Source organism: Patagioenas fasciata, unplaced genomic scaffold (genome assembly GCF_037038585.1).
Source record: "Patagioenas fasciata isolate bPatFas1 unplaced genomic scaffold, bPatFas1.hap1 Unplaced_2, whole genome shotgun sequence".
Lineage (NCBI taxonomy): Eukaryota > Metazoa > Chordata > Aves > Columbiformes > Columbidae > Patagioenas > Patagioenas fasciata.
This window is the reverse complement of record NW_027288621.1, coordinates 1,621,832-1,648,592: the sequence shown is the minus strand read 5'-3', so window position 1 is coordinate 1,648,592 and position 26,761 is coordinate 1,621,832.

Genomic DNA, 26,761 nt, shown 5'->3' with positions numbered 1-26,761 from the left:
GGCAGGTTTGGGTTGATCACTGCTGATCCGCACACACTCGCTCTCTCTGGTATTCACCTCCACTCCTGCTCCTCCACCTCCCCACTGTTCTCTCCATCTCCTCTCTTCTCGTTCCCACCACACTCTGCACACAGACCCGACCACTGAGAATGTTCCAGAACACGCTGATCCAAACCCCGCTGGGACCTCCGGGCTCCATGGCAATGTGAAAATGGAGTGTGCCACAGATTCCCTTTGGGTGTCAAACACCTTGAAGGTGCTGGAGTCCAAGCACAACCCCCCGGCACTGCCCACGGCCCTCAGGAGCTCCTGTGGAAACCCCTCCAGGGATGGCGGCTCCAGCCCTGCCCTGGGCAGCCTGTTCAGTGCCCGACAGCCCTCGCTGGGAGGAACAGCTCCCAGGCTCCAGCCAGAAGCTCACCCGGTACCGCTGGGGCCGTCTCCTCTCCTCCTGCCGCTCGTTCCCGGGCAGAGTCCCCGAAGCCCGCTCTCCGGGCGCTCTGCGGGCGGCTCCTGGCCCGGCCGCCCCCCCGCACTCCCGCTCTGGCTCCGCCCCAAGGCTCAGGCGGGAACGGCCGCTGCGTCCCGGTCGGCCAATCGCAGCTCGCCGCCTCAGCCCCGCCCCCTCAAACCAGCCCTTGGCCCCGCCCCCTCCCCCCAGCCCCTCAGGAGGAGCCGCACCCGCTGGTGCTGAGTGTGGAGCTCAGCGCATAAAGAGCTGCACAGGGTGAGAGGGGCAGGGGGATTCGAGCTGGGATGGGCGCTGTTTGCAGACGGAACCAAGTGAGGCACGGGCTCTACACCTGGAGAAAGGAAAAGGTGCAGTGATCACCCCAAACCTGCCCCACAAACACGGCACCCAAAATCCTGCACCCCAAAATACTCTTCCCAAACCCTGCACCCCAGATCCTGACCCTAAGCCCTGCACCAAAACCCTGCCCCTGCAGAGTGCCCACATCCTCACCACGGTAGCGGGCATTGTGACAAAGGTTCTATGTCAGCTGGGTGCGGCAGCCGAGCGCCCGCTAGGGGAGGGGGAGCCTGTCAGCCCCGGGCCTGTCACTGCCTGCTGTCCCCCCTGTCACCAGCGAGGCCTCTGAAAAGTTTCCAAAACATCCCCAGACTTGGGTGCAAAGTGGCCAAAAGTCTCCAAGAGACAAGTCGGGAAGAAGGATATGGAAAAGAGGGAGAAAGCCAAGGGAGCAGGCCAAAGGGAGGCAAGAGGAAAAAGTAGTGCCGGGCTGCAGGACTGAAATGGAGGAATTGAAAGACGAAAGCCAGGAAGCAGGAGAGTTTGAGAAAAGGAGAGAGGAAAGAAGAGACATGCAGCCAGGCGAGGGCTTAGTGAGAGAGGTTGGGACAGAGAACAGGATGAGAAGGAAATAAGGCAAGGCAAGGCAAGGCTAGGCCAAAGGACGTTTCTTTGATTTATATTTTCTACCACATTCATCTTGAGATGAGGAGGAAAGCCATCAGACCTTATGAATTAGGCCCAAACAAAAGCCCCGGCTACTTGAGATGCTTAGACTAAGCCTAAACCAGAAAGATCTCTCCATAAAGATGGTTTTTATACTGTACTTCCACAATCAGCTGGCAGTACAAAAGAACAAGCGGCAGACATACTGAGGCTGAGTCATGGTGGTTTGGTGCAGAGACCATGCATATCATGGGAATATTTCAGCATTTCTGCTCTGGTTTTCAGTGTATTACACCAAAACACCCACCTGATGACATCATTTCAAGAGCAAAAGCAGCAATTTGCAGAATTCAGCTTCTTTGGGGAACTGAGCAATTGCTGAGCTGACAGCAAGTCCTGCTGGGTCCCTGTCACCTGCAGAGTGCCCGCATCCTCACCACGGTAGCGGGCATTGTGACAAAGGTTCTATGTCAGCTGGGTGCGGCAGCCGAGCGGCCGCTAGGGGAGGGGGAGCCTGTCAGCCCCGGGCCTGTCACTGCCTGCTGTCCCCCGTGTCACCAGCGAGGCCTCTGAAAAGTTTCCAAAACATCCCCAGACTTGGCTCCAAAGTGGCCAAAAGTCTCCAAGAGACAAGTAGGGAAGAAAGATATGGAAGAGAGGGAGAAAGCCAAGGGAGCAGGCCAAAGGGAGGCAAGAGGAAAAAGTAGTGCCGGGCTGCAGGACTGAAATGGAGGAATTGAAAGACGAAAGCCAGGAAGCAGGAGAGTTTGAGAAAAGGAGAGAGGAAAGAAGAGACATGCAGCCAGACAAGAAGTTAGTGAGAGAGGCTGGGACAGAGAACAAGATGAGAAGGAAATAAGGAAAGGCAAGGCAAGGCTAGGCCAAAGGACGTTTTTTGATTTATATTTTCTACCACATTCATCTTGAGATGAGGAGGAAAGCCATCAGACCTTATGGATTAGGCCCAAACAAAAGCCCCGGCTACTTGAGACACTTAGACTAAGCCTAAACCACAAAGATCTCTCCATAAAGATGGTTTTTATACTGTACTTCCACAATCTTCTGTCAGTACAGAAGAACAAGCGGCAGATGTACTTAGGCTGAGTCATGGTGGTTTGGTGCAGAGACCATGCATATCATGGGAATATTTCAGCATTTCTGCTCTGGTTTTCAGTGTATTACACCAAAACACCCACCTGATGACATCATTTCAAGAGCAAAAGCAGCAATTTGCAGAATTCAGCTTCTTTGGGGAACTGAGCAATTGCTGAGCTGACAGCAAGTCCTGCTGGGTCCCTGTCACCTGCAGAGTGCCCGCATCCTCACCACGGTCGCGGGCATTGTGACAAAGGTTCTACGTCAGCTGGGTGTGGCAGCCGAGCGCCCGCTAGGGGAGGGGGAGCCTGTCAGCCCCGGGCCTGTCACTGCCTGCTCTCCCCCCTGTCACCAGCGAGGCCTTTGAAAAGTTTCCAAAACATCCCCAGACTTGGCTCCAAAGTGGCCAAAAGTCTCCAAGAGACAAGTCGGGAAGAAGGATATGGAAGAGAGGGAGAAAGCCAAGGGAGCAGGCCAAAGGGAGGCAAGAGGAAAAAGTAGTGCCGGGCTGCAGGACTGAAATGGAGGAATTGAAAGACGAAAGCCAGGAAGCAGGAGAGTTTGAGAAAAGGAGAGAGGAAAGAAAAGACATGCAGCCAGACGAGGGGTTAGTGAGAGAGGCTGGGACAGAGAACAGGATGAGAAGGAAATAAGGCAAGGCAAGGCTAGGCCAAAGGACGTTTCTTTGATTTATATTTTCTACCACATTCATCTTGAGATGAGGAGGAAAGCCATCAGACCTTATGGATTAGGCCCAAACAAAAGCTCCGGCTACTTGAGACGCTTAGACTAAGCCTAAACCACAAAGATCTCTCCATAAAGATGGTTTTTATACTGTACTTTCACAATCAGCTGGCAGTACAAAAGAACAAGCGGCAGATGTACTTAGGCTGAGTCATGGTGGTTTGGTGCAGAGACCATGCATATCATGGGAATATTTCAGCATTTCTGCTCTGGTTTTCAGTGTATTACACCAAAAGACCCACCTGATGACATCATTTCAAGAGCAAAAGCAGCAATTTGCAGAATTCAGCTTCTTTGGGGAACTGAGCAATTGCTGAGCTGACAGCAAGTTCTGCTGGGTCCCTGTCACCTGCAGAGTGCCCGCATCCTCACCACGGTAGCAGGCATTGTGACAAAGGTTCTATGTCAGCTGGGTGTGGCAGCCGAACGCCCGCTAGGGGAGGGAGAGCCTGTCAGCCCCGGGCCTGTCACTGCCTGCTGTCCCCCCTGTCACCAGCGAGGCCTCTGAAAAGTTTCCAAAACATCCCCAGACTTGGGTGCAAAGTGGCCAAAAGTCTCCAAGAGACAAGTCGGGAAGAAGGATATGGAAGAGAGGGAGAAAGCCAAGGGAGCAGGCCAAAGGGAGGCAAGAGGAAAAAGTAGTGCCGGGCTGCAGGACTGAAATGGAGGAATTGAAAGACGAAAGGCAGGAAGCAGGAGAGTTTGAGAAAAGGAGGGAGGAAAGAAGAGACATGCAGCCAGACGAGGGCTTAGTGAGAGAGGCTGGGACAGAGAATAGGATGAGAAGGAAATAAGGCAAGGCAAGGCAAGGCTAGGCCAAAGGACGTTTCTTTGATTTATATTTTCTACCACATTCATCTTGAGATGAGGAGGAAAGCCATCAGACCTTATGGATTAGGCCCAAACAAAAGCCCCGGCTACTTGAGATGCTTAGACTAAGCCTAAACCACAAAGATCTCTCCATAAAGATGGTTTTTATACTGTACCTCCACAATCTTCTGTCAGTACAGAAGAACAAGCGGCAGATGTACTTAGGCTGAGTCATGGTGGTTTGGTGCAGAGACCATGCATATCATGGGAATAGTTCAGCATTTCTGCTCTGGTTTTCAGTGTATTACACCAAAACACCCACCTGATGACATCATTTCAAGAGCAAAAGCAGCAATTTGCAGAATTCAGCTTCTTTGGGGAACTGAGCAATTGCTGAGCTGACAGCAAGTCCTGCTGGGTCCCTGGCACCTGCAGAGTGCCCACATCCTCACCACGGTCGCGGGCATTGTGACAAAGGTTCTATGTCAGCTGGGTGTGGCGGCCGAGCGCCCGCTAGGGGAGGGGGAGCCTGTCAGCCCCGGGCCTGTCACTGCCTGCTGTCCCCCCTGTCACCAGCGAGGCCTTTGAAAAGTTTCCAAAACATCCCCAAACTTGCCTCCAAAGTGGCCAAAAGTCTCCAAGAGACACGTCGGGAAGAAGGATATGGAACAGAGGGAGAAAGCCAAGGGAGCACGCCAAAGGGAGGCAAGAGGAAAAAGTAGTGCCGGGCTGCAGGACTGAAATGGAGGAATTGAAAGACGAAAGCCAGGAAGCAGTAGAGTTTGAGAAAAGGAGAGAGGAAAGAAGAGACATGCAGCCAGACGAGGGCTTAGTGAGAGAGGCTGGGACAGAGAACAGGATGAGAAGGAAATAAGGCAAGGCAAGGCAAGGCAAGGCTAGGCCAAAGGACGTTTCTTTGATTTATATTTTCTACCACATTCATCTTGAGATGAGGAGGAAAGCCATCAGACCTTATGGATTAGGCCCAAACAAAAGCCCCGGCTACTTGAGATGCTTAGACTAAGCCTAAACCACAAAGATCTCTCCATAAAGATGGTTTTTATACTGTACCTCCACAATCTTCTGTCAGTACAGAAGAACAAGCGGCAGATGTACTTAGGCTGAGTCATGGTGGTTTGGTGCAGAGACCATGCATATCATGGGAATATTTCAGCATTTCTGCTCTGGTTTTCAGTGTATTACACCAAAACACCCACCTGATGACATCATTTCAAGAGCAAAAGCAGCAATTTGCAGAATTCAGCTTCTTTGGGGAACTGAGCAATTGCTGAGCTGACAGCAAGTCCTGCTGGGTCCCTGGCACCTGCAGAGTGCCCGCATCCTCACCACGGTCGCGGGCATTGTGACAAAGGTTCTATGTCAGCTGGGTGTGGCGGCCGAGCGCCCGCTAGGGGAGGGGGAGCCTGTCAGCCCCGGGCCTGTCACTGCCTGCTGTCCCCCCTGTCACCAGCGAGGCCTCTGAAAAGTTTCCAAAACATCCCCAAACTTGGCTCCAAAGTGGCCAAAAGTCTCCAAGAGACACGTCGGGAAGAAGGATATGGAACAGAGGGAGAAAGCCAAGGGAGCACGCCAAAGGGAGGCAAGAGGAAAAAGTAGTGCCGGGCTGCAGGACTGAAATGGAGGAATTGAAAGACGAAAGCCAGGAAGCAGTAGAGTTTGAGAAAAGGAGAGAGGAAAGAAGAGACATGCAGCCAGACGAGGGCTTAGTGAGAGAGGCTGGGACAGAGAACAGGATGAGAAGGAAATAAGGCAAGGCAAGGCTAGGCCAAAGGACGTTTCTTTGATTTATATTTTCTACCACATTCATCTTGAGATGAGGAGGAAAGCCATCAGACCTTATGGATTAGGCCCAAACAAAAGCCCCGGCTACTTGAGATGCTTAGACTAAGCCTAAACCACAAAGATCTCTCCATAAAGATGGTTTTTATACTGTACCTCCACAATCTTCTGTCAGTACAGAAGAACAAGCGGCAGATGTACTTAGGCTGAGTCATGGTGGTTTGGTGCAGAGACCATGCATATCATGGGAATATTTCAGCATTTCTGCTCTGGTTTTCAGTGTATTACACCAAAACACCCACCTGATGACATCATTTCAAGAGCAAAAGCAGCAATTTGCAGAATTCAGCTTCTTTGGGGAACTGAGCAATTGCTGAGCTGACAGCAAGTCCTGCTGGGTCCCTGTCACCTGCAGAGTGCCCGCATCCTCACCACGGTAGCGGGCATTGTGACAAAGGTTCTATGTCAGCTGGGTGTGGCAACCGAGCGCCCGCTAGGGGAGGGGGAGCCTGTCAGCCCCGGGCCTGTCACTGCCTGCTGTCCCCCCTGTCACCAGCGAGGCCTCTGAAAAGTTTCTAAAACATGCCCAGACTTGGGTGCAAAGTGGCCAAAAGTCTCCAACAGACAAGTCGGGAAGAAGGATATGGAAGAGAGGGAGAAAGCCAAGGGAGCACGCCAAAGGGAGGCAAGAGGAAAAAGTAGTGCCGAGCTGCAGGACTGAAATGGAGGAATTGAAAGACGAAAGCCAGGAAGCAGGAGAGTTTGAGAAAAGGAGAGAGGAAAGAAGAGACATGCAGCCAGACGAGGGCTTAGTGAGAGAGGCTGGGACAGAGAACAGGATGAGAAGGAAATAAGGCAAGGCAAGGCAAGGCAAGGCTAGGCCAAAGGACGTTTCTTTGATTTATATTTTCTACCACATTCATCTTGAGATGAGGAGGAAAGCCATCAGACCTTATGGATTAGGCCCAAACAAAAGCCCCGGCTACTTGAGACACTTACACTAAGCCTAAACCACAAAGATCTCTCCATAACAATGGTTTTTATACTGTACTTTCACAATCAGCTGGCAGTACAAAAGAACAAGCGGCAGATGTACTTAGGCTGAGTCATGGTGGTTTGGTGCAGAGACCATGCATATCATGGGAATATTTCAGCATTTCTGCTCTGGTTTTCAGTGTATTACACCAAAACACCCACCTGATGACATCATTTCAAGAGCAAAGCAGCAATTTGCAGAATTCAGCTTCTTTGGGGAACTGAGCAATTGCTGAGCTGACAGCAAGTCCTGCTGGGTCCCTGTCACCTGCAGAGTGCCCGCATCCTCACCACGGTAGCGGGCATTGTGACAAAGGTTCTATGTCAGCTGGGTGTGGCAGCCGAGCGCCCGCTAGGGGAGGGGGAGCCTGTCAGCCCCGGGCCTGTCACTGCCTGCTGTCCCCCCTGTCACCAGCGAGGCCTCTGAAAAGTTTCTAAAACATGCCCAGACTTGGGTCCAAAGTGGCCAAAAGTCTCCAACAGACAAGTCGGGAAGAAGGATATGGAAGAGAGGGAGAAAGCCAAGGGAGCAGGCCCAAGGGAGGCAAGAGGAAAAACTAGTGAGGGGGCTGCAGGACTGAAATGGAGGAATTGAAAGACGAAAGCCAGGAAGCAGGAGAGTTTGAGAAAAGGAGAGAGGAAAGAAGAGACATGCAGCCAGACGAGGGCTTAGTGAGAGAGGCTGGGACAGAGAACAGGATGAGAAGGAAATAAGGCAAGGCAAGGCAAGGCTAGGCCAAAGGACGTTTCCTTGGTTTATATTTTCTACCACATTCATCTTGAGATGAGGAGGAAAGCCATCAGACCTTATGGATTAGGCCCAAACAAAAGCCCCGGCTACTTGAGACACTTAGAATAAGTCTAAACCACAAAGATATCTCCATAAAGATGGTTTTTATACTGTACTTTCACAATCAGCTGGCAGTACAAAAGAACAAGCGGCAGATGTACTTAGGCTGAGTCATGGTGGTTTGGTGCAGAGACCATGCATATCATGGGAATATTTCAGCATTTCTGCTCTGGTTTTCAGTGTATTACACCAAAACACCCACCTGATGACATCATTTCAAGAGCAAAAGCAGCAAGTTGCAGAATTCAGCTTCTTTGGGGAACTGAGCAATTGCTGAGCTGACAGCAAGTCCTGCTGGGTCCCTGCCACCTGCAGAGTGCCCGCATCCTCACCACAGTAGCGGGCATCGTGAGAAAGGTTCTACGTGAGCTGGGTGTGGCAGCCGAGCGCCCGCTAGGGGAGGGGGAGCCTGTCAGCCCCGGGCCTGTCACTGCCTGCTGTCCCCCGTGTCACCAGCGAGGCCTCTGAAAAGTTTCCAAAACATGCCCAGACTTGAGTCCAAAGTGGCCAAAAGTCTCCAACAGACAAGTCGTGAAGAAGGATATGGAATAGAGGGAGAAAGCCAAGGGAGCAGGACAAAGGGAGGCAAGAGGAAAAAGTAGTGTGGGGCTGCAGGACTGAAATGGAGGAATTGAAAGACGAAAGGCAGGAAGCAGGAGAGTTTGAGAAAAGGAGAGAGGAAAGAAGAGACATGCAACCAGACGAGGGCTTAGTGAGAGAGGCTGGGACAGAGAACAGGATGAGAAGGAAATAAGGCAAGGCAAGGCAAGGCTAGGCCAAAGGACGTTTCTTTGATTTATATTTTCTACCACATTCATCTTGAGATGAGCGGAAAGCCATCAGACCATATGGATTAGGCCCAAACAAAAGCCCCGGCTACTTGAGACACTTACACTAAGCCTAAACCAGAAAGATCTCTCCATAAAGATGGTTTTTATACTGTACTTTCACAATCAGCTGGCAGTACAAAAGAACAAGCGGCAGACATACTTAGGCTGAGACATGGTGGTTTGGTGCAGAGACCATGCATATCATGGGACTATATCAGCATTTCTGGTCTGGTTTTCAGTGTATTACACCAAAACACCCACCTGATGACATCATTTCAAGAGCAAAAGCAGTAATTTGCAGAATTCAGTTCTTTGGGGAACTGAGCAATTGCTGAGCTGACAGCAAGTCCTGCTGGGTCCCTGGCACCTGCAGAGTGCCCGCATCCTCACCACGGTAGCGGGCATTGTGATAAAGTTTCTATGTCAGCTGGGCGTTGCAGCCGAGCGCCCGCTAGGGGAGAGGGAGCCTGTGAGCCCCGGGCCTGTCACTGCCTGCTGTCCCCCCTGTCACCAGCGAGGCCTCTGAAAAGTTTCCAAAACATGCCCAGACTTGGGTGCAAAGTGGCCAAAAGTCTCCAAGAGACAAGTCGTGAAGAAGGATATGGAACAGAGGGAAAAAGCCAAGGGAGCAGGCCCAAGGGAGGCAAGAGGAAAAACTAGTGAGTGGGCTGCAGGACTGAAATGGAGGAATTGAAAGACGAAAGCCAGGAAGCAGGAGAGTTTGAGAAAAGGAGAGAGGAAAGAAGAGACATGCAGCCAGACGAGGGCTTAGTGAGAGAGGCTGGGACAGAGAACAGGATGAGAAGGAAATAAGGCAAGGCAAGTCAAGGCAAGGCTAGGCCAAAGGACGTTTCTTTGATTTATATTTTCTACCACATTCATCTTGAGATGAGAGGAAAGCCATCAGACCTTCTGGATTAGGCCCAAACAAAAGCCCCGGCTACTTGAGACGCTTAGACTAAGCCTAAACCAGAAAGATCTCTCCATAAAGATGGTTTTTATACTGTACTTCCACAATCTTCTGTCAGTACAAAAGAACAAGCGGCAGACATACTTAGGCTGAGATATGGTGGTTTGGTGCAGAGACCATGCATATCATGGGAATATTTGAGCATTTCTGCTCCGGTTTTCAGTGTATTACACCAAAACACCCACCTGATGACATCATTTCAAGAGCAAAGCAGCAATTTGCAGAATTCAGCTTCTTTGGGGAACTGAGCAATTGCTGAGCTGACAGCAAGTCCTGCTGGGTCCCTGTCACCTGCAGAGTGCCCGCATCCTCACCACGGTAGCGGGCATTGTGACAAAGGTTCTACGTCAGCTGGGTGTGGCAGCCGAGCGCCCGCTAGGGGAGGGGGAGCCTGTCAGCCCCGGGCCTGTCACTGCCTGCTGTCCCCCGTGTCACCAGCGAGGCCTCTGAAAAGTTTCTAAAACATGCCCAGACTTGGGTCCAAAGTGGCCAAAAGTCTCCAACAGACAAGTCGGGAAGAAGGATATGGAACAGAGGGAGAAAGCCAAGGGAGCAGGCCAAAGGGAGGCAAGAGAAAAAAGTAGTGCCAGGCTGCAGGACTGAAATGGAGGAATTGAAAGAGGAAAGCCAGGAAGCAGGAGAGTTTGAGAAAAGGAGAGAGGAAAGAAGAGACATGTAGCCAGACGAGGGCTTAGTGAGAGAGGCTGGGACAGAGAACAGGATGAGAAGGAAATAAGGCAAGGCAAGGCAAGGCTAGGCCAAAGTACGTTTCCTTGGTTTATATTTTCTACCACATTCATCTTGAGATGAGGAGGAAAGCCATCAGACCTTATGGATTAGGCCCAAACAAAAGCCCCGGCTACTTGAGACACTTAGAATAAGTCTAAACCACAAAGATATCTCCATAAAGATGGTTTTTATACTGTACTTTCACAATCAGCTGGCAGTACAAAAGAACAAGCGGCAGATGTACTTAGGCTGAGTCATGGTGGTTTGGTGCAGAGACCATGCATATCATGGGAATATTTCAGCATTTCTGCTCTGGTTTTCAGTGTATTACACCAAAACACCCACCTGATGACATCATTTCAAGAGCAAAAGCAGCAAGTTGCAGAATTCAGCTTCTTTGGGGAACTGAGCAATTGCTGAGCTGACAGCAAGTCCTGCTGGGTCCCTGCCACCTGCAGAGTGCCCGCATCCTCACCACAGTAGCGGGCATTGTGACAAAGGTTCTACGTCAGCTGGGTGTGGCAGCCGAGCGCCCGCTAGGGGAGGGGGAGCCTGTCAGCCCCGGGCCTGTCACTGCCTGCTGTCCCCCCTGTCACCAGCGAGGCCTCTGAAAAGTTTCCAAAACATGCCCAGACTTGGGTCCAAAGTGGCCAAAAGTCTCCAACAGACAAGTCGGGAAGAAGGATATGGAACAGAGGGAGAAAGCCAAGGGAGCAGGCCAAAGGGAGGCAAGAGAAAAAAGTAGTGCCAGGCTGCAGGACTGAAATGGAGGAATTGAAAGAGGAAAGCCAGGAAGCAGGAGAGTTTGAGAAAAGGAGAGAGGAAAGAAGAGACATGCAGCCAGACGAGGGCTTAGTGAGAGAGGCTGGGACACAGAACAGGATGAGAAGGAAATAAGGCAAGGCAAGGCAAGGCTAGGCCAAAGGACGTTTCCTTGGTTTATATTTTCTACCACATTCATCTTGAGATGAGGAGGAAAGCCATCAGACCTTATGGATTAGGCCCAAACAAAAGCCCCGGCTACTTGAGACACTTAGAATAAGTCTAAACCACAAAGATATCTCCATAAAGATGGTTTTTATACTGTACTTTCACAATCAGCTGGCAGTACAAAAGAACAAGCGGCAGATGTACTTAGGCTGAGTCATGGTGGTTTGGTGCAGAGACCATGCATATCATGGGAATATTTCAGCATTTCTGCTCTGGTTTTCAGTGTATTACACCAAAACACCCACCTGATGACATCATTTCAAGAGCAAAAGCAGCAAGTTGCAGAATTCAGCTTCTTTGGGGAACTGAGCAATTGCTGAGCTGACAGCAAGTCCTGCTGGGTCCCTGCCACCTGCAGAGTGCCCGCATCCTCACCACAGTAGCGGGCATTGTGACAAAGGTTCTACGTCAGCTGGGTGTGGCAGCCGAGCGCCCGCTAGGGGAGGGGGAGCCTGTCAGCCCCGGGCCTGTCACTGCCTGCTGTCCCCCGTGTCACCAGCGAGGCCTCTGAAAAGTTTCCAAAACATGCCCAGACTTGAGTCCAAAGTGGCCAAAAGTCTCCAACAGACAAGTCGTGAAGAAGGATATGGAATAGAGGGAGAAAGCCAAGGGAGCAGGACAAAGGGAGGCAAGAGGAAAAAGTAGTGCTGGACTGCAGGACTGAAATGGAGGAACTGAAAGACGAAAGGCAGGAAGCAGGAGAGTTTGAGAAAAGGAGAGAGGAAAGAAGAGACATGCAACCAGACGAGGGCTTAGTGAGAGAGGCTGGGACAGAGAACAGGATGAGAAGGAAATAAGGCAAGGCAAGGCAAGGCTAGGCTAAAGGACGTTTCTTTGATTTATATTTTCTACCACATTCATCTTGAGATGAGAGGAAAGCCATCAGACCTTATGGATTAGGTCCAAACAAAAGCCCCGGCTACTTGAGACACTTAGACTAAGCCTAAACCAGAAAGATCTCTCCATAAAGATGGTTTTTATACTGTACTTCCACAATCAGCTGGCAGTACAAAAGAACAAGCGGCAGACATACTGAGGCTGAGTCATGGTGGTTTGGTGCAGAGACCATGCATATCATGGGAATATTTCAGCATTTCTGCTCTGGTTTTCAGTGTATTACACCAAAACACCCACCTGATGACATCATTTCAAGAGCAAAAGCAGCAAATTGCAGAATTCAGCTTCTTAGGGGAACTGAGCAATTGCTGAGCTGACAGCAAGTCCTGCTGGGTCCCTGCCACCTGCAGAGTGCCCGCATCCTCACCACAGTAGCGGGCATTGTGACAAAGGTTCTATGTCAGCTGGGTGTGGCAGCCGAGCGCCCGCTAGGGGAGAGGGAGCCTGTCAGCCCCGGGCCTTTCACTGCCTGCTGTCCCCCCTGTCAGCAGCGAGGCCTCTGAAAAGTTTCTAAAACATGCCCAGACTTGGGTCCAAAGTGGCCAAAAGTCTCCAACAGACAAGTCGGGAAGAAGGATATGGAACAGAGGGAGAAAGCCAAGGGAGCAGGCCAAAGGGAGGCAAGAGAAAAAAGTAGTGCCAGGCTGCAGGACTGAAATGGAGGAATTGAAAGAGGAAATCCAGGAAGCAGGAGGGTTTGAGAAAAGGAGAGAGGAAAGAAGAGACATGTAGCCAGACGAGGGCTTAGTGAGAGAGGCTGGGACAGAGAACAGGATGAGAAGGAAATAAGGCAAGGCAAGGCAAGGCTAGGCCAAAGTACGTTTCCTTGGTTTATATTTTCTACCACATTCATCTTGAGATGAGGAGGAAAGCCATCAGACCTTATGGATTAGGCCCAAACAAAAGCCCCGGCTACTTGAGACACTTAGAATAAGTCTAAACCACAAAGATATCTCCATAAAGATGGTTTTTATACTGTACTTTCAGAATCAGCTGGCAGTACAAAAGAACAAGCGGCAGATGTACTTAGGCTGAGTCATGGTGGTTTGGTGCAGAGACCATGCATATCATGGGAATATTTCAGCATTTCTGCTCTGGTTTTCAGTGTATTACACCAAAACACCCACCTGATGACATCATTTCAAGAGCAAAAGCAGCAAGTTGCAGAATTCAGCTTCTTTGGGGAACTGAGCAATTGCTGAGCTGACAGCAAGTCCTGCTGGGTCCCTGCCACCTGCGGAGTGCCCGCATCCTCACCACAGTAGTGGGCATTGTGACAAAGGTTCTACGTCAGCTGGGTGTGGCAGCCGAGCGCCCGCTAGGGGAGGGGGAGCCTGTCAGCCCCGGGCCTGTCACTGCCTGCTGTCCCCCCTGTCACCAGCGAGGCCTCTGAAAAGTTTCCAAAACATCCCCAGACTTGGCTCCAAAGTGGCCAAAAGTCTCCAAGAGACAAGTCGTGAAGAAGGATATGGAATAGAGGGAGAAAGCCAAGGGAGCAGGACAAAGGGAGGCAAGAGGAAAAAGTAGTGCTGGGCTGCAGGACTGAAATGAAGGAACTGAAAGACGAAAGGCAGGAAGCAGGAGAGTTTGAGAAAAGGAGAGAGGAAAGAAGAGACATGCAGCCAGACGAGGGCTTAGTGAGAGAGGCTGGGACAGAGAACAGGATGAGAAGGAAATAAGGCAAGGCAAGGCAAGGCAAGGCTAGGCCAAAGGACGTTTCTTTGATTTATATTTTCTACCACATTCATCTTGAGATGAGAGGAAAGCCATCAGACCTTATGGATTAGGTCCAAACAAAAGCCCCGGCTACTTGAGACACTTAGACTAAGCCTAAACCAGAAAGATCTCTCCATAAAGATGGTTTTTATACTGTACTTCCACAATCAGCTGGCAGTACAAAAGAACAAGCGGCAGACATACTGAGGCTGAGACATGGTGGTTTGGTGCAGAGACCATGCATATCATGGGAATATTTCAGCATTTCTGCTCTGGTTTTCAGTGTATTACACCAAAACACCCACCTGATGACATCATTTCAAGAGCAAAAGCAGCAAGTTGCAGAATTCAGCTTCTTTGGGGAACTGAGCAATTGCTGAGCTGACAGCAAGTCCTGCTGGGTCCCTGCCACCTGCAGAGTGCCCGCATCCTCACCACAGTAGCGGGCATTGTGACAAAGGTTCTACGTCAGCTGGTTGTGGCAGCCGAGCGCCCGCTAGGGGAGGGGGAGCCTGTCAGCCCCGGGCCTGTCACTGCCTGCTGTCCCCCCTGTCACCAGCGAGGCCTCTGAAAAGTTTCCAAAACATGCCCAGACTTGGGTCCAAAGTGGCCAAAAGTCTCCAAGAGACAAGTCGGGAAGAAGGATATGGAAGAGAGGGAGAAAGCCAAGGGAGCAGGCCCAAGGGAGGCAAGAGGAAAAACTAGTGAGGGGGCTGCAGGACTGAAATGGAGGAATTGAAAGACGAAAGCCAGGAAGCAGGAGAGTTTGAGAAAAGGAGAGAGGAAAGAAGAGACATGCAGCCAGACGAGGGCTTAGTGAGAGAGGCTGGGACAGAGAACAGGATGAGAAGGAAATAAGGCAAGGCAAGGCAAGGCAAGGCTAGGCCAAAGGACGTTTCTTTGATTTATATTTTCTACCACATTCATCTTGAGATGAGAGGAAAGCCATCAGACCTTATGGATTAGGTCCAAACAAAAGCCCCGGCTACTTGAGACACTTAGACTAAGCCTAAACCAGAAAGATCTCTCCATAAAGATGGTTTTTATACTGTACTTCCACAATCAGCTGGCAGTACAAAAGAACAAGCGGCAGACATACTTAGGCTGAGACATGGTGGTTTGGTGCAGAGACCATGCTTATCATGGGAATATTTCAGCATTTCTGCTCTGGTTTTCAGTGTATTACACCAAAACACCCACCTGATGACATCATTTCAAGAGCAAAAGAAGCAATTTGCAGAATTCAGCTTCTTTGGGGAACTGAGCAATTGCTGAGCTGACAGCAAGTCCTGCTGGGTCCCTGTCACCTGCAGAGTGCCCGCATCCTCACCACGGTAGCGGTTATTGTGACAAAGGTTCTATGTCAGCTGGGTGTGGCAGCGGAGCGCCCGCTAGGGGAGGGGGAGCCTGTCAGCCCCAGGACTGTCACTGCCTGCTGTCCCCCGTGTCAACAGCGAGGCCTCTGAAAAGTTTCCAAAACATGCCCAGACTTGGGTCCAAAGTGGCCAAAAGTCTCCAAGAGTCAAGTCGGGAAGAAGGATATGGAAGAGAGGGAGAAAGCCAAGGGAGCAGGCCCAAGGGAGGCAAGAGGAAAAACTAGTGAGGGGCTGTAGGAATGAAATGGAGGAATTGAAAGACGAAAGCCAGGAAGCAGGATAGTTTGAGAAAAGGAGAGAGGAAAGAAGAGACATGCAGCCAGACGAGGGGTTAGTGAGAGAGGCTGGGACAGAAAACAGGATGAGAAGGAAATAAGGCAAGGCAAGGCAAGGCTAGGCCAAAGACGTTTCTTTGATTTATATTTTCTACCACATTCATCTTGAGATGAGAGGAAAGCCATCAGACCTTATAGATTAGGCCCAAACAAAAGCCCCGGCTACTTGAGACACTTAGACTAAGTCTAAACCACAAAGATCTTACCCTAAAGATGGTTTTTATACTGTACTTTCACAATCAGCTGGCAGTACAAAAGAACAAGCGGCAGATGTACTTAGGCTGAGTCATGGTGGTTTGGTGCAGAGACCATGCATATCATGGGAATATTTCAGCATTTCTGCTCTGGTTTTCAGTGTATTACACCAAAACACCCACCTGATGACATCATTTCAAGAGCAAAGCAGCAATTTGCAGAATTCAGCTTCTTTGGGGAACTGAGCAATTGCTGAGCTGACAGCAAGTCCTGCTGGGTCCCTGTCACCTGCAGAGTGCCCGCATCCTCACCACGGTAGCGGGCATTGTGACAAAGGTTCTACGTCAGCTGGGTGTGGCAGCCGAGCGCCCGCTAGGGGAGGGGGAGCCTGTCAGCCCCGGGCCTGTCACTGCCTGCTGTCCCCCCTGTCACCAGCGAGGCCTCTGAAAAGTTTCTAAAACATGCCCAGACTTGGGTCCAAAGTGGCCAAAAGTCTCCAACAGACAAGTCGGGAAGAAGGATATGGAAGAGAGGGAGAAAGCCAAGGGAGCAGGCCAAAGGGAGGCAAGAGAAAAAAGTAGTGCCGGGCTGCAGGACTGAAATGGAGGAATTGAAAGACGAAAGCCAGGAAGCAGGAGAGTTTGAGAAAAGGAGAGAGGAAAGAAGAGACATGCAGCCAGACGAGGGCTTAGTGAGAGAGGCTGGGACAGAGAACAGGATGAGAAGGAAATAAGGCAAGGCAAGGCAAGGCTAGGCCAAAGGACGTTTCTTTGATTTATATTTTCTACCACATTCATCTTGAGATGAGACGAAAGCCATCAGACGTTATGGATTAGGCCCAAACAAAAGCCCCGGCTACTTGAGACACTTAGACTAAGCCTAAACCACAAAGATCTCTCCATAAAGATGGTTTTTATACTGTACTTCCACAATCAACTGGCAGTACAAAAGAACAAGCGGCAGACATACTGAGGCTGAGACATGGTGGTTTGGTGCAGAGACCATGCATATCATGGGAATATTTCAGCATTTCTGCTCTGGTTTTCAGTGTATTACACCAAAACACCCACCTGATGACATCATTTCAAGAGCAAAAGCAGCAATTTGCAGAATTCAGCTTCTTTGGGGAACTGAGCAATTGCTGAGCTGACAGCAAGTCCTGCTGGGTCCCTGTCACCTGCAGAGTGCCCGCATCCTCACCACGGTAGCGGGCATTGTGACAAAGGTTCTATGTCAGCTGGGTGTGGCAGCCGAGCGCCCGCTAGGGGAGGGGGAGCCTGTCAGCCCCGGGCCTGTCACTGCCTGCTGTCCCCCGTGTCACCAGCGAGGCCTCTGAAAAGTTTCCAAACCATGCCCAGACATGGGTCCAAAGTGGCCAAAAGTCTCCAAGAGACAAGTCGGGAAGAAGGATATGGAAGAGAGGGAGAAAGCCAAGGGAGCAGGCCCAAGGGAGGCAAGAGGAAAAAGTAGTGCGGGGCTGCAGGACTGAAATGGAGGAATTGAAAGACGAAAGCCAGGAAGCAGGAGAGTTTGAGAAAAGGAGAGAGGAAAGAAGAGACATGCAGCCAGACGAGGGCTTAGTGAGAGAGGCTGGGACAGAGAACAGGATGAGAAGGAAATAAGGCAAGGCAAGGCAAGGCAAGGCAAGGTTAGGCCAGGCCAAACGAGGTTTCCTTGATTTATATTTTCTACCACATTCATCTTGAGATGAGGAGGAAAGCCATCAGACGTTATGGATTAGGCCCAAACAAAAGCCCCGGCTACTTGAGACACTTAGACTAAGCCTAAACCAGAAAGATCTCTCCATAAAGATTGTTTTAATACTGTACATCCACAATCAGCTGGCAGTACAAAAGAACAAGCGGCAGACATACTTAGGCTGAGACATGGTGGTTTGGTGCAGAGACCATGCTTATCATGGGAATATTTCAGCATTTCTGCTCTGGTTTTCAGTGTATTACACCAAAACACCCACCTGATGACATCATTTCAAGAGCAAAAGCAGCAATTTGCAGAATTCAGCTTCTTTGGGGAACTGAGCAATTGCTGAGCTGACAGCAAGTCCTGCTGGGTCCCTGTCACCTGCAGAGTGCCCGCATCCTCACCACGGTAGCGGGCATTGTGACAAAGGTTCTATGTCAGCTGGGTGTGGCAGCCGAGCGCCCGCTAGGGGAGGGCTAGCCTGTCAGCCCCGGGCCTGTCACTGCCTGCTGTCCCCCCTGTCACCAGCGAGGCCTCTGAAAATTTTCCAAAACATGCCCAGACTTGGCTCCAAAGTGGCCAAAAGTCTCCAAGAGACAAGTCGGGAAGAAGGATATGGAAGAGAGGGAGAAAGCCAAGGGAGCAGGCCAAAGGGAGGAAAGAGAAAAAAGTAGTGCCGGGCTGCAGGACTGAAATGGAGGAATTGAAAGACGAAAGCCAGGAAGCAGGAGAGTTTGAGAAAAGGAGAGAGGAAAGAAGAGACATGCAGCCAGACGAGGGCTTAGTGAGAGAGGCTGGGACAGAGAACAGGATGAGAAGGAAATAAGGCAAGGCAAGGCAAGGCTAGGCCAAAGGACGTTTCTTTGATTTATATTTTCTACCACATTCATCTTGAGATGAGAGGAAAGCCATCAGACGTTATGGATTAGGCCCAAACAAAAGCCCCGGCTACTTGAGACACTTAGACTAAGCCTAAACCAGAAAGATCTCTCCATAAAGATTGTTTTAATACTGTACTTCCACAATCAGCTGGCAGTACAAAAGAACAAGCGGCAGACATACTGAGGCTGAGACATGGTGGTTTGGTGCAGAGACCATGCATATCATGGGAATATTTCAGCATTTCTGCTCTGGTTTTCAGTGTATTACACCAAAACACCCACCTGATGACATCATTTCAAGAGCAAAAGCAGCAATTTGCAGAATTCAGCTTCTTTGGGGAACTGAGCAATTGCTGAGCTGACAGCAAGTCCTGCTGGGTCCCTGTCACCTGCAGAGTGCCCGCATCCTCACCACGGTAGCGGGCATTGTGACAAAGGTTCTATGTCAGCTGGGTGTGGCAGCCGAGCGCCTGCTAGGGGAGGGCTAGCCTGTCAGCCCCGGGCCTGTCACTGCCTGCTGTCCCCCCTGTCACCAGCGAGGCCTCTGAAAAGTTTCCAAAACATGCCCAGACTTGGCTCCAAAGTGGCCAAAAGTCTCCAACAGACAAGTCGGGAAGAAGGATATGGAAGAGAGGGAGAAAGCCAAGGGAGCAGGCCAAAGGGAGGCAAGAGAAAAAAGTAGTGAGGGGCTGCAGGACTGAAATGGAGGAATTGAAAGACGAAAGTCAGGAAGCAGGAGAGTTTGAGAAAAGGAGAGAGGAAAGAAGAGACATGCAGCCAGACGAGGGCTTAGTGAGAGAGGCTGGGACAGAGAACAGGATGAGAAGGAAATAAGGCAAGGCAAGGCAAGGCTAGGCCAAAGGACGTTTCTTTGATTTATATTTTCTACCACATTCATCTTGAGATGAGAGGAAAGCCATCAGACGTTATGGATTAGGCCCAAACAAAAGCCCCGGCTACTTGAGACACTTAGACTAAGCCTAAACCAGAAAGATCTCTCCATAAAGATTGTTTTAATACTGTACTTCCACAATCAGCTGGCAGTACAAAAGAACAAGCGGCAGACATACTTAGGCTGAGACATGGTGGTTTGGTGCAGAGACCATGCTTATCATGGGAATATTTCAGCATTTCTGCTCTGGTTTTCAGTGTATTACACCAAAACACCCACCTGATGACATCATTTCAAGAGCAAAAGCAGCAATTTGCAGAATTCAGCTTCTTTGGGGAACTGAGCAATTGCTGAGCTGACAGCAAGTCCTGCTGGGTCCCTGTCACCTGCAGAGTGCCCGCATCCTCACCACGGTAGCGGGCATTGTGACAAAGGTTCTAGGTCAGCTGGGTGTGGCAGCCGAGCGCCCGCTAGGGGAGGGCTAGCCTGTCAGCCCCGGGCCTGTCACTGCCTGCTGTCCCCCCTGTCACCAGCGAGGCCTCTGAAAAGTTTCCAAAACATGCCCAGACTTGGCTCCAAAGTGGCCAAAAGTCTCCAAGAGACAAGTCGGGAAGAAGGATATGGAAGAGAGGGAGAAAGCCAAGGGAGCAGGCCAAAGGGAGGCAAGAGAAAAAACTAGTGAGGGGCTGCAGGACTGAAATGGAGGAATTGAAAGACGAAAGTCAGGAAGCAGGAGAGTTTGAGAAAAGGAGAGAGGAAAGAAGAGACATGCAGCCAGACGAGGGCTTAGTGAGAGAGGCTGGGACAGAGAACAGGATGAGAAGGAAATAAGGCAAGGCAAGGCAAGGCTAGGCCAAAGGACGTTTCTTTGATTTATATTTTCTACCACATTCATCTTGAGATGAGAGGAAAGCCATCAGACGTTATGGATTAGGCCCAAACAAAAGCCCCGGCTACTTGAGACACTTAGACTAAGCCTAAACCACAAAGATCTCTCCATAAAGATTGTTTTAATACTGTACTTCCACAATCAGCTGGCAGTACAAAAGAACAAGCGGCAGACATACTTAGGCTGAGACATGGTGGTTTGGTGCAGAGACCATGCTTATCATGGGAATATTTCAGCATTTCTGCTCTGGTTTTCAGTGTATTACACCAAAACACCCACCTGATGACATCATTTCAAGAGCAAAAGCAGCAATTTGCAGAATTCAGCTTCTTTGGGGAACTGAGCAATTGCTGAGCTGACAGCAAGTCCTGCTGGGTCCCTGTCACCTGCAGAGTGCCCGCATCCTCACCACGGTAGCGGGCATTGTGACAAAGGTTCTATGTCAGCTGGGTGTGGCAGCCGAGCGCCCGCTAGGGGAGGGCTAGCCTGTCAGCCCCGGGCCTGTCACTGCCTGCTGTCCCCCCTGTCACCAGCGAGGCCTCTGAAAAGTTTCCAAAACATGCCCAGACTTGGGTCCAAAGTGTCCAAAAGTCTCCAAGAGGCAAGTCGGGAAGAAGGATATGGAAGAGAGGGAGAAAGCCAAGGGAGCAGGCCAAAGGGAGGAAAGAGAAAAAAGTAGTGCCGGGCTGCAGGACTGAAATGGAGGAATTGAAAGACGAAAGCCAGGAAGCAGGAGAGTTTGAGAAAAGGAGAGAGGAAAGAAGAGACATGCAGCCAGACGAGGGCTTAGTGAGAGAGGCTGGGACAGAGAACAGGATGAGAAGGAAATAAGGCAAGGCAAGGCAAGGCTAGGCCAAACGAGGTTTCCCTGATTTATATTTTCTACCATCTTCATCTTGAGATGAGGAGGAAAGCCATCAGACCTTATGGATTAGGCCCAAACAAAAGCCCCGGCTACTTGAGACACTTAGACTAAGTCTAAACCACAAAGATCTTACCATAAAGATGGTTTTTATACTGTACTTTCACAATCAGCTGGCAGTACAAAAGAACAAGCAGCAGACATACTTAGGCTGAGACATGGTGGTTTGGTGCAGAGACCATGCATATCATGGGAATATTTCAGCATTTCTGCTCTGGTTTTCAGTGTATTACACCAAAACACCCACCTGATGACATCATTTCAAGAGCAAAGCAGCAATTTGCAAAATTCAACTTCTTTGGGGAACTGAGCAATTGCTGAGCTGACAGCAAGTCCTGCTGGGTCCCTGTCACCTAAGGAGTGCCCGCATCCTCACCACAGTAGCGGGCATTGTGACAAAGGTTCTATGTCAGCTGGGTGTGGCTGCGGAGCGCCCGCTAGGGGAGGGGGAGCCTGTCAGCCCCGGGCCTGTCACTGCCTGCTGTCCCCCCTGTCACCAGCGAGGCCTCTGAAAAGGTTCCAAAACATGCCCAGACTTGGCTCCAAAGTGGCCAAAAGTCTCCAAGAGACAAGTCGGGAAGAAGGATATGGAAGAGAGGGAGAAAGCCAAGGGAGCAGGCCAAAGGGAGGAAAGAGAAAAAAGTAGTGCCGGGCTGCAGGACTGAAATGGAGGAATTGAAAGACGAAAGTCAGGAAGCAGGAGAGTTTGAGAAAAGGAGAGAGGAAAGAAGAGACATGCAGCCAGACGAGGGCTTAGTGAGAGAGGCTGGGACAGAGAACAGGATGAGAAGGAAATAAGGCAAGGCAAGGCAAGGCAAGGCTAGGCCAAAGGACGTTTCTTTGATTTATATTTTCTACCACATTCATCTTGAGATGAGAGGAAAGCCATCAGACGTTATGGATTAGGCCCAAACAAAAGCCCCGGCTACTTGAGACACTTAGACTAAGCCTAAACCAGAAAGATCTCTCCATAAAGATTGTTTTAATACTGTACTTCCACAATCAGCTGGCAGTACAAAAGAACAAGCGGCAGACATACTTAGGCTGAGTCATGGTGGTTTGGTGCAGAGACCATGCATATCATGGGAATATTTCAGCATTTCTGCTCTGTTTTTCAGTGTATTACACCAAAACACCCACCTGATGACATCATTTCAAGAGCAAAGCAGCAATTTGCAAAATTCAACTTCTTTGGGGAACTGAGCAATTGCTGAACTGACAGCAAGTCCTGCTGGGTCCCTGTCACCTAAGGAGTGCCCGCATCCTCACCACAGTAGCGGGCATTGTGACAAAGGTTCTATGTCAGCTGGGTGTGGCAGCGGAGCGCCCGCTAGGGGAGGGGGAGCCTGTCAGCCCCGGGCCTGTCACTGCCTGCTGTCCCCCCTGTCACCAGCGAGGCCTCTGAAAAGTTTCCAAAACATGCCCAGACTTGGGTCCAAAGTGTCCAAAAGTCTCCAAGAGGCAAGTCGGGAAGAAGGATATGGAAGAGAGGGAGAAAGCCAAGGGAGCAGGCCCAAGGGAGGCAGGAGGAAAAACTAGTGAGGGGCTGCAGGACTGAAATGGAGGAATTGAAAGACGAAAGCCAGGAAGCAGGAGAGTTTGAGAAAAGGAGAGAGGAAAGAAGAGACATGCAGCCAGACGAGGGCTTAGTGAGAGAGGCTGGGAGAGAGAACAGGATGAGAAGGAAATAAGGCAAGGCAAGGCAAGGCAAGGCTAGGCCAAAGGACGTTTCTTTGATTTATATTTTCTACCACATTCATCTTGAGATGAGGAGGAAAGCCATCAGACCTTATGGATTAGGCCCAAACAAAAGCCCCGGCTACTTGAGACACTTAGACTAAGTCTAAACCACAAAGATCTCTCCATAAAGATGGTTTTTGTACTGTACTTCCACAATCAGCTGGCAGTACAAAAGAACAAGCGGCAGACATACTTAGGCTGAGACATGGTGGTTTGGTGCAGAGACCATGCTTATCATGGGAATATTTGAGCATTTCTGCTCTGGTTTTCAGTGTATTACACCAAAACACCCACCTGATGACATCATTTCAAGAGCAAAAGCAGCAATTTGCAGAATTCAGCTTCTTTGGGGAACTGAGCAATTGCTGAGCTGACAGCAAGTCCTGCTGGGTCCCTGTCACCTGCAGAGTGCCCGCATTCTCACCACAGTAGCGGGCATTGTGACAAAGGTTCTATGTCAGCTGGGTGTGGCAGCCGAGCGCCCGCTAGGGGAGGGGGAGCCTGTCAGCCCCGGGCCTGTCACTGCCTGCTGTCCCCCCTGTCACCAGCGAGGCCTCTGAAAAGTTTCCAAAACATGCCCAGACTTGGCTCCAAAGTGGCCAAAAGTCTCCAAGAAGCAAGTCGCGAAGAAGGATATGGAAGAGAGGGAGAAAGCCAAGGGAGCAGGCCCAAGGGAGGCAAGAGGAAAAACTAGTGAGGGGCTGCAGGAATGAAATAAAGGAATTGAAAGACGAAAGCCAGGAAGCAGGAGAGTTTGAGAAAAGGAGAGAGGAAAGAAGAGACATGCAGCCAGACGAGGGCTTAGTGAGAGAGGCTGGGACAGAGAACAGGATGAGAAGGAAATAAGGCAAGGCAAGGCAATGCTAGGCCAAAGGACGTTTCTATGATTTATATTTTCTACCACATTCATCTTGAGATGAGAGGAAAGCCATCAGACCATATGGATTAGGCCCAAACAAAAGCCCCGGCTACTTGAGACACTTAGACTAAGTCTAAACCACAAAGATCTTACCATAAAGATGGTTTTTATACTGTACTTTCACAATCAGCTGGCAGTACAAAAGAACAAGCGGCAGACATACTTAGGCTGAGACATGGTGGTTTGGTGCAGAGACCATGCATATCATGGGAATATTTCAGCATTTCTGCTCTGGTTTTCAGTGTATTACACCAAAACACCCACCTGATGACATCATTTCAAGAGCAAAGCAGCAATTTGCAAAATTCAACTTCTTTGGGGAACTGATCAATTGCTGAGCTGACAGCAAGTCCTGCTGGGTCCCTGTCACCTACAGAGTGCCCGCATCCTCACCACAGTAGCGGGCATTGTGACAAAGGTTCTATGTCAGCTGGGTGTGGCAGCCGAGCGCCCGCTAGGGGAGGGCTAGCCTGTCAGCCCCGGGCCTGTCACTGCCTGCTGTCCCCCCTGTCACCAGTGAGGCCTCTGAAAAGTTTCTAAAACATCCCCAGACTTGGGTCCAAAGTGTCCAAAAGTCTCCAAGAGACAAGTCGGGAAGAAGGATATGGAAGAGAGGGAGAAAGCCAAGGGAGCAGGCCAAAGGGAGGCAAGAGAAAAAACTAGTGAGGGGCTGCAGGACTGAAATGGAGGAATTGAAAGACGAAAGTCAGGAAGCAGGAGAGTTTGAGAAAAGGAGAGAGGAAAGAAGAGACATGCAGCCAGACGAGGGCTTAGTGAGAGAGGCTGGGACAGAGAACAGGATGAGAAGGAAATAAGGCAAGGCAAGGCAAGGCAAGGCTAGGCCAAAGGACGTTTCTTTGATTTATATTTTCTACCACATTCATCTTGAGATGAGAGGAAAGCCATCAGACGTTATGGATTAGGCCCAAACAAAAGCCCCGGCTACTTGAGACACTTAGACTAAGCCTAAACCAGAAAGATCTCTCCATAAAGATTGTTTTAATACTGTACTTCCACAATCAGCTGGCAGTACAAAAGAACAAGCGGCAGACATACTTAGGCTGAGTCATGGTGGTTTGGTGCAGAGACCATGCATATCATGGGAATATTTCAGCATTTCTGCTCTGTTTTTCAGTGTATTACACCAAAACACCCACCTGATGACATCATTTCAAGAGCAAAGCAGCAATTTGCAAAATTCAACTTCTTTGGGGAACTGAGCAATTGCTGAACTGACAGCAAGTCCTGCTGGGTCCCTGTCACCTAAGGAGTGCCCGCATCCTCACCACAGTAGCGGGCATTGTGACAAAGGTTCTATGTCAGCTGGGTGTGGCAGCGGAGCGCCCGCTAGGGGAGGGGGAGCCTGTCAGCCCCGGGCCTGTCACTGCCTGCTGTCCCCCCTGTCACCAGCGAGGCCTCTGAAAAGTTTCCAAAACATGCCCAGACTTGGGTCCAAAGTGTCCAAAAGTCTCCAAGAGGCAAGTCGGGAAGAAGGATATGGAAGAGAGGGAGAAAGCCAAGGGAGCAGGCCCAAGGGAGGCAGGAGGAAAAACTAGTGAGGGGCTGCAGGACTGAAATGGAGGAATTGAAAGACGAAAGCCAGGAAGCAGGAGAGTTTGAGAAAAGGAGAGAGGAAAGAAGAGACATGCAGCCAGACGAGGGCTTAGTGAGAGAGGCTGGGAGAGAGAACAGGATGAGAAGGAAATAAGGCAAGGCAAGGCAAGGCAAGGCTAGGCCAAAGGACGTTTCTTTGATTTATATTTTCTACCACATTCATCTTGAGATGAGGAGGAAAGCCATCAGACCTTATGGATTAGGCCCAAACAAAAGCCCCGGCTACTTGAGACACTTAGACTAAGTCTAAACCACAAAGATCTCTCCATAAAGATGGTTTTTGTACTGTACTTCCACAATCAGCTGGCAGTACAAAAGAACAAGCGGCAGACATACTTAGGCTGAGACATGGTGGTTTGGTGCAGAGACCATGCTTATCATGGGAATATTTGAGCATTTCTGCTCTGGTTTTCAGTGTATTACACCAAAACACCCACCTGATGACATCATTTCAAGAGCAAAAGCAGCAATTTGCAGAATTCAGCTTCTTTGGGGAACTGAGCAATTGCTGAGCTGACAGCAAGTCCTGCTGGGTCCCTGTCACCTGCAGAGTGCCCGCATTCTCACCACAGTAGCGGGCATTGTGACAAAGGTTCTATGTCAGCTGGGTGTGGCAGCCGAGCGCCCGCTAGGGGAGGGGGAGCCTGTCAGCCCCGGGCCTGTCACTGCCTGCTGTCCCCCCTGTCACCAGCGAGGCCTCTGAAAAGTTTCCAAAACATGCCCAGACTTGGCTCCAAAGTGGCCAAAAGTCTCCAAGAAGCAAGTCGCGAAGAAGGATATGGAAGAGAGGGAGAAAGCCAAGGGAGCAGGCCCAAGGGAGGCAAGAGGAAAAACTAGTGAGGGGCTGCAGGAATGAAATAAAGGAATTGAAAGACGAAAGCCAGGAAGCAGGAGAGTTTGAGAAAAGGAGAGAGGAAAGAAGAGACATGCAGCCAGACGAGGGCTTAGTGAGAGAGGCTGGGACAGAGAACAGGATGAGAAGGAAATAAGGCAAGGCAAGGCAATGCTAGGCCAAAGGACGTTTCTATGATTTATATTTTCTACCACATTCATCTTGAGATGAGAGGAAAGCCATCAGACCATATGGATTAGGCCCAAACAAAAGCCCCGGCTACTTGAGACACTTAGACTAAGTCTAAACCACAAAGATCTTACCATAAAGATGGTTTTTATACTGTACTTTCACAATCAGCTGGCAGTACAAAAGAACAAGCGGCAGACATACTTAGGCTGAGACATGGTGGTTTGGTGCAGAGACCATGCATATCATGGGAATATTTCAGCATTTCTGCTCTGGTTTTCAGTGTATTACACCAAAACACCCACCTGATGACATCATTTCAAGAGCAAAGCAGCAATTTGCAAAATTCAACTTCTTTGGGGAACTGATCAATTGCTGAGCTGACAGCAAGTC